Genomic DNA, 8,561 nt, shown 5'->3' on the forward strand with positions numbered 1-8,561 from the left:
TGATGAGGCCAGATCCCAGTACCCAGGATAGCATCCCTTTTGATTAGCTCAGCATTGGCTGACCAAGGGCCTTTAGGGCACCTTCACAGCCCTTTATCTTTGCCACATAGCATGATCTGATCAGGGGCCAGATCATCATCATCATCATCTCCCTCCACAAACAGCACAATCAAAGTGAGAGAATTCTGCGGGGCACGTGTTCTGGGAGACAAGAACCCCAGGGCCTTCTTAAAATTCTGTTTACCATGAAGCCCAGTGTCAATCTGACAATAAAACCTGAATTTTGAGCTACTATAAAGCTTTATTTATTTATTTATTTTTCTTCCTTTTTGGGAGGGATTTAAGTATCCAGACATGCTGATAAACAGGTGAACGCCATAAACCTATCACTTAGACACATGATGTTGATATTTTCTCATGTTGCTTCATTTAGTTTCCAGCTGAAACATTGGAAGAGTTAGAGACATTATAACTTGTCAACCCTAACTATTTTGTCTACCTCACCACCTAATAAAATTGGTCATATCCTCCAGACATTATTTAAAACATGGTCCATTCTCAGATCTGTTAGAAGTCACTCTCAGTGTTCTCTAACCCCTATAACCCTTTGTACAATGTACCTATGTCCCCTCTAAGCCATTCAGTGTCATTCCATCATTGAAAAAAAACAAGTTTGTTAACTCTAGTTTCCTCATACACATAAAGGACCTTGAATGACAGGAGGAGCATATACTATGACTTCCATGTCCATGCAGACATTACTAATCAATCACAAATCACCCCCCCCCCCAAGGAGGCCAAACCCAGCCTTAGCCTACTGCACTCAGTAACGATTTTTTTTTTAGTTCAATTAGAACTATATTCAGGGTGGGAATGTGGCCCAGGAGTAGCTTAGTGAGATCCACCCCAGCCCTGAAAACAAAACTAATAACAAAATCAATGACTCCTGGGCTCGTCAGAGAAAGGCACTTGCTGCCAAGCCTGACCATCTAAGTTTGATCCCTAGTCATACATGGTAGAGGAGGAGAAATGATTTCAACTTCTGCAAGTTGCCCTCTGACCTCCATGTTTCCATGCACATGTGTACACACACACATACAGAGTCACAATAAATGATAAATGTAATTTTAAAAGTGGCCCCTGAAGCCCTCAGCATCTCTTCTTCCTTTTACCCCCACAGACTCTAAGGAAGATCATTTTCCCATTGTACCATGGTAAGACAGGCCAATCATAACACATTACCCTTCTGTGGGGTCAGGTCCTCCATTTCATTTATTAATTTTTTTGAGACAGGGTTTCCCTGTAGCCCCAGCTGGCCTAGAACTCACTGTGTAGACCAAGCTGGCCTCAATCTCATAAAGATCCACCTGTTTCTGCCTCCTGAGTGTTGGGAATAAAGGCGTGTGTCACCACACCTGACTGGAATTAGGCCATTTAAAAGAGGGGCAGAGAAATAGAGCCTGGAGCACCCCGGGGTGCTTGTGGTGGCCAGATAGTGGAGGGAGGGGCTCGTCCCATGTTCTGTGAGCCACTGGGCCTGACATGTTCCCAAGGAAAGCGGGCTGTACAGAAAGCTAGCAAGTGAGGATTGCACACTTTTTGGAGACAGGGTCTCACTGCGTAGCCTATGCTGGCTTGAAATTCGCTGTGTAGCTCAGGCTGGCCTCAAACTCACAGCAACCCTTCTGCCTAAGCCTCCTGAGTGCTGGGGTTAGAGGTGTGTGACATCATGCCCAGTTTGGCCCTGCACTCTGTAAATGATGACAGCAATGGTGGGCCTCAGAATGAGAGATGTACAGGTGGCTGGGCACTTTGCAGTCCTTTATTTCTTTAGTCTGCTGCTTAGAAAAGGTTACAAAGTGTCTGTGGTTTGAAACAATCAGATCTGGCTTCAAACCTTGATCTGCCTTAGCCAACACCAACATCACAGTACTTGGTAGGATTAAAAGACATGAGCTCAGATTGAAATCTTCACAGAAGAGCCTCTCTGTAGCTCCTTGGAAGAAAGGAAAAGGACACTTCTTTAAAAATGGCAATGGTAACAGAATTCCTCAAGCAGGCCTGGTTTATTGACAGTCAAGAACAGGAATACATTGATACTGTGAAATCATCCAAAGCTGGCCCTGGGTCAGCAGTGAACTACTACCCCGGCTTCAATCCATCCTCAGATGTTGCTGCCTTGCACAAAGCCATAACAAAGGTGTGGATGAAGCCACCATCATTGACATTTTAACCAAGAGAACCAATGCTCAGCGCCAGCACATCAAGGCAGCGTACTTCCAGGAGCATGGAAAGCCCCTGGATGAAATTCTGAAGAAAGCCCTTTTAGGTCACCTGGAGGAGGTTGTTTTAGCGTGCTGCCATGAAGGGACTTGGGACGGATGAAGATACTCTGATTGAAATCTGTATCAAGAACAAACAAAGAAATCAGAGAAATTAACAGGGTCTACAGGGAGGAGCTGAAAAGAGATCTGGCCAAAGATATCACTTCAGATACATCTGGAGACTTCCAGAAGGCTTTACTTTCTCTTGCCAAGGGTGACCGTTGTGAGGATTTCCTTGTGAATCATGGTTTGGCTGATACAGATGCCAGGGCTTTATATGAAGCAGGAGAAAGGAGAAAGGGGACAGATGTAAACGTGTTCTGCACAATCCTGACCACTAGAAGCTATGCCCATCTTCGCAGAGTGTTTCAGAATTATAAAAAGTACAGTCAGCGTGATATGAACAAAGTTCTGGACCTGGAGCTGAAGGGTGACATTGAGAATTGCCTCACAGCCATTGTGAAGTGTGCCACCAGCACCCCAGCTTTCTTTGCCGAGAAACTTCATCAGGCCATGAAGGGAGCTGGAACTCGCCATAAGGCATTGATCAGGATTATGGTCTCCCGTTCTGAAATTGACATGAATGAAATCAAAGTATTTTACCAGAAGAAGTATGGTATCTCTCTTTGCCAAGCCATTCTGGATGAAACTAAGGGAGACTATGAAAAAATCCTGGTGGCTCTTTGTGGTGGAAACTAGACTTCGAAGCAGTATGATCAGAACACCTGTTAGCTGTAGCTTTTTATTCTATCGCATAGGCTTAAACAGGAGATTCCTTCAGCTGTGAAGTCTGCTTACCTACTTTCTGAAAACTGTAGGCCATCAATCATATTTACATCACATCTGTATAATAGAGATAAACTTTTTTTGTTAATTACGTTTACCCCAAACTATAAGTCCCTGTAAACAGAGCTGGGTGTGGTGTTGCACACCTTTAATCCCAACATTCCAGGGGGTAGTCTGGTCTACAAAAGGAGCTCCAGCCCACCCCCCCCCCAGAAATCCTGTGAACAAGTTGTTTTGGTAACTTTCCTGAGAAAAATATTTATGTAGCTGAAAATAAAACCATTTTGTAAAACAAACAAACAAACAAAAAAGGACATGAGCTCTGTCAAATGTCTAGTACAGGCCAGCACCTGGCTGCATCGCTACTGGGTGGCAGGGGAATGCCCTGTTGAGGACGGCAACCCCTCTTGCCCAGCTTTGCACCCCTCCTCCACCTTCAGATGATTTGCACAGTACCAGGCAGGAGGCATCGTAGACATACCAGGAAATGGCACGTTGGCCCCTGAGGATGTGACACCCATTCTTCCGGGAAAGAGGTTGAGTGTCTACCACCAGTGGAGTGCCTAACGGCTTCCGTGCACGTGAACACAAGGTGGTGACAGAGCCCACGCACACCCTGGCTTTTCCTCCTGGAATGGCTGAGCTCCACGTCGGGCAGTTTGATGGAGGAGGCCCTGGGGTGGTGGGCTTCTGTGATCCCAGTCTAGGAAGGGGAGCAGGTTCTCCCTGTCCCACCAAAAGACAACAGTAAGGGAGCTGCTCTGCGCCAGATGACACCGGCACCACCTCACTGACTCCCCTGGTGACATCCCTCTTGGGGAGGAGGACACCAGTGAGGCTCAGCTGACCAGCTCTGCATTGTCCCTTGGTCATTCTCCAGCCTCAGTATGCTGCTGGCATTCTTTTGTGGCTTTTTTTCTGTGTGTGTGTGTGTGTGCATTTGTATGTGGGTATGTTTGCATGTGACCCATGAGGTCAAAGGTCAGTGTCAGGTGTGATCCTCCATTGTTCATCACCTTATTTTTTGAGACAGGGTCTCTCACTGAACCCAGACCTGGCTATTGGGCTACACCAGGTGGCCAGTGATCCCTGAGGATCCACCTGCTTCCGTCTTCCCTCCCCAGGGCTGGAATTACAGGTGTACCCTGTCATGCCCAACATTTTACATGTGTACTGGGGCTCCAAACTCAGGTCCTCATGCTTGTGTGACAAGCACTTTACCCACTGAACCACTACACAGCACAAGAAGGTAGTGCTCTTAATGTGACTGGGTAGGCAGGGCACCCCGTCAGGTGGAGCTCTGAGTTCCTGTATTGTGATTAGGGTCCCGGTGTGATTGTGAAGGGGGCTCTCCTGTCTGTGGCTGTGCACTCTGCAGGGGAGGTGCAAACCCACCTGGTTGTTCCCACCCTACACGGCTCAGAAACAAGTCCCAGAATCTCTGCTGACGGCTTCTGTCTCTAGCCCTGAGCAGGCCTCCAGGAGCCGAAGCAGCCAGGGCAGGAGGAATGTGTCTGGTACTGGTGACTCTCCCTGCAGCCTCTGAGCCACAACAGTAAGGGAGCTGCTCTGCGCCAGATGACACCGGCACCACCTCAATGACTCCGCTGGTGACATCCCTCTTGGGGAGGAGGACACCAGTGAGCCTCAGCTGACCAGCTCTGCATTGTCCCTTGGTCATTCTCCAGCCTCAGTGTGCTGCTGGCATTCTTTTGTGGCTTTTTTTCTGTGTGTATGTGTGTGTGTGCATTTGTATGTGGGTATGTTTGCATGTGACCTATGAGGTCAAAGGTCAGTGTCAGGTGTGATCCTCCATTGTTCATCACCTTATTTTTTGAGACAGGGTCTCTCACTGAACCCGGACCTGGCTATTGGGCTACACCAGGTGGCCAGTGATCCCTGAGGATCCACCTGCTTCCGTCTTCCCTCCCCAGGGCTGGAATTACAGGTGTACCCTGTCATGCCCAACATTTTACATGTGTACTGGGGCTCCAAACTCAGGTCCTCATGCTTGTGTGACAAGCACTTTACCCACTGAACCACTACACAGCACAAGAAGGTAGTGCTCTTAATGTGACTGGGTAGGCAGGGCACCCCGTCAGGTGGAGCTCTGAGTTCCTGTATTGTGATTAGGGTCCCGGTGTGATTGTGAAGGGGGCTCTCCTGTCTGTGGCTGTGCACTCTGCAGGGGAGGTGCAAACCCACCTGGTTGTTCCCACCCTACACGGCTCAGAAACAAGTCCCAGAATCTCTGCTGACGGCTTCTGTCTCTAGCCCTGAGCAGGCCTCCAGGAGCCGAAGCAGCCAGGGCAGGAGGAATGTGTCTGGTACTGGTGACTCTCCCTGCAGCTTCTGAGCCCAGGGCCACCGCTGTGCAGATGGCCCTCCGCCTGTGTAGACACCATGCACACCAGGAGGCAGCATCAACTCACAGAGCAGCCAGCTTATTGGCTCCTTTGACCTGCTGTCTGGCAGCCATCCTGTCGCCTCAGTCACTCTCACGTTGTCCCTTCGGGGACAGTACAGGACACAAGGCAGCCTGTGGTAGGATGTAGCTTTTCAACATGGAAACAGAGACCACACGTCCTAGGCCACAGCAGAGGCCCTGTGGCTGCCTCCTGGATGCCGCTGTCCTCTCACTGGGTTCCTAGGGTTGCTGCTGGCTGGCGTGTTTCCCAGGCTGCCGGCACTGGCATCAGGTTGGCCTCTGTGTCACCATACAGGTGCACTGCTCTCTGGATCTGTTTCCTTTGAAGTCATAGGCTTGGAGGTTTGGGAGTTCAGTGAGAGAATGGGGACAGGACTGGAACAATAAAGAAAGTAGCCTCTTAGGCCAGGATTCCTGCCCAACCACCTGCTCAATCTGTTCAACAGCCTTAGTGGAGACAGCAGGCAGCCGGGCCCCAAAGCCTGAGTCTCCCCCCAGTTCTGTATCTAGTTCTCCATCAGCTTTGCCTGATACAGACTGTGAATGTATTGCTTTTGAGACCCAATGATTTTACACTGGTGTAAGAATTCAGATACAGCACTGGCTATTTTCACATCACCATCTTCCAGAGCCATTGTCTGTGGACAAATCCCCCCCACACACACACACGCCCACGCCTCAGCAACTGAATCGAATCTGTGGGTGCTGCTGCCTCCTGTCCTGCCTGCTTCTACTGTCAAGGAAAACAGAACAAGCCAAACAAACAGAAACAATGGGAAACTCAAGACAGGGGCATGCTTTGAATAATTCAAGGGGACCCAGTGGTTGGAAAGTGTCTCTGTGTAAACACTGACATGCACAGATATTTTGACTGTCTCTAGCCAAGGACAGACAAAAAAGTGTATTGGGGACGGGGGTGGGATGGAGAGGAAGAGGCATCAAATAAATACAAATAGTAAACACAAACAAGAAAACAGGGCTGGAGAGATGGCTCAGCGGTTAGAGCACTGGCTGGCTACTGCAGAGGACCCGGGTTCAGCTCCCAGCATCACATGGCAGCTAACAACCGTCCCTAACACCAATTCTGGTGGATCCGATGCCCTCTTCTGACCTCTGGGGCACTGCACGACACGGGTGCACTTACATACATGCAGACAATACGCTCATACACATAAAATAAAGAATAAACAAAAGTTTAAAATGTAAAAAGAGAGAAAACAAAACAAAACCAGCTGAGGGTCAGAGCCCTGGCGCTCGCCTGGATCCCAACACCCTCCACCCTCAGGTTGGCTGTTTGTAAGGGGGTTGCATTAGCTACTTTTCACATTGCTGTCATCAGATACCCGAGAAAAGCACCTTGGTGGGGGGTTCTTTCAAGGACAGACAAAAAAGTGTATTGGGGACGGGGGTGGGATGGAGAGGAAGAGGCATCAAATAAATACAAATAGTAAACACAAATAAGAAAACAGGGCTGGAGAGATGGCTCAGCGGTTAGAGCACTGGCTGGCTGCTGCAGAGGACCTGGGTTCAGCTCCCAGCATCACATGGCAGCTAACAACCGTCCCTAACTCCAGTTCTGGTGGATCTGATGCCCTCTTCTGACCTCTGGGGCACTGCATGACACGGGTGCACTTACATACATGCAGACAATACGCTCATACACATAAAATAAAGAATAAACAAAAGTTTAAAATGTAAAAAGAGAGAAAACAAAACAAAACCAGCTGAGGGTCAGAGCCCTGGCGCTCGCCTGGATCCCAACACCCTCCACCCTCAGGTTGGCTGTTTGTAAGGGGGTTGCATTAGCTACTTTTCACATTGCTGTCATCAGATACCCGAGAAAAGCACCTTGGTGGGGGGTTCTTTGAGCTCATGTAATGAGGGGACACAGCGCCATGGTGGGGAAGTTATGGCAGCCGGAGGGTAAAGAGCTGGAACACGCCCCGGTCAGAGAAGAGAGAGACTCACATGCCCCGCCTCCGTCTTTTAATGCAGCCTGGAACCCCAGCCCAGGAGACGGGGACTCCAACATTCACCCAGGGTCTTCTCTCCTTAAACCTCTCTGGAAACTTGCACGCAGACACACCCAGAGGTTGTCTCCCGGTGATTTCAAATCCGGTCAGGCTGATGAAAACCCTGAACCATCATAGGAAGGAAAGAAGCTGAAAGTCAGTCACCAGAGTGACAGCTTAGTCTCTAGTTAGAAGCAGAAAGTCATCGGACACTTATCTTCTTAGAAACTGAAGCTGGGTCTGAGGAGGCTCATAGGGAATGCCGGCCTTTGGGAAATCCATTAGCCCCATTCATGCCACTGTATCAGCTATTCTGTGAACCAACATCCAGGGACTTGCTCTGCCGCCTAAGAAAATGTTAATCACAAACACGAAAACACACAGACACCAGTTGTCAAAACTGTGAACTTGAGCAGTCTGACTAAGATAAGTTAACTTTGTTTTGATTTGATACAAAGCTAACATGTCTTTGTGGCTGTATATTATAGACATATTTTTGTTTCAATATCTGAAGGTTTAAACACCTGCTTAGTAAGTGATCTGTGGGTTTCAGAGGGTGTCAGAGCTTTGGGGACCAACGTCAGCAAACATGCTGACCTGCATCCTAACAGCTCCCAGGGTCCTAGGATCTGAGGATACCTCAGACTCCTGTGTCCCGGAGACACATGCGTTCACTGTTCCTGTCATCTCAGTCGGTTTTGCAGGTAGGCGGCCCACCAGTTCAAAGGCACTGCAGACAGCAGAGCTCATACTGAAAGAGACGTGCGCTCATCACACAGGGACAAGACCAAGCTTCGGGATGCAATAAGCAAGAGGAGTTTTTATTAAGAAATCACAGACGTCTGAGGGCGCACAGCCTTACCCTGCAAAGGTTAAGACTTGCGCGCCTGCTCATGTTGGGGAGGGTCTTTTATAGGGCAGAAGCAAATTTACAGAAGCAGATGCACAGTTATTGGTTAGTTTAAAAAGAGACATACGTGTATTCCTTGGAATTCAGGGTGACCGGGGCTC

At 48.8% G+C, this 8,561-nt stretch overlaps 1 pseudogene; it reads left to right on the forward strand.

Annotated features, from left to right (window-relative positions):
* The first annotated feature begins 2,009 nt into the window (after positions 1 to 2,009).
* On the forward strand, positions 2,010 to 3,402 carry LOC103745177 (annotated as a pseudogene).
* Positions 3,403 to 8,561: the final 5,159 nt, after the last annotated feature.

The sequence above is a fragment of the Nannospalax galili genome, unplaced genomic scaffold (genome assembly GCF_000622305.1).
Source record: "Nannospalax galili isolate Female #2095 unplaced genomic scaffold, S.galili_v1.0 scaffold503, whole genome shotgun sequence".
NCBI lineage: Eukaryota > Metazoa > Chordata > Mammalia > Rodentia > Spalacidae > Nannospalax > Nannospalax galili.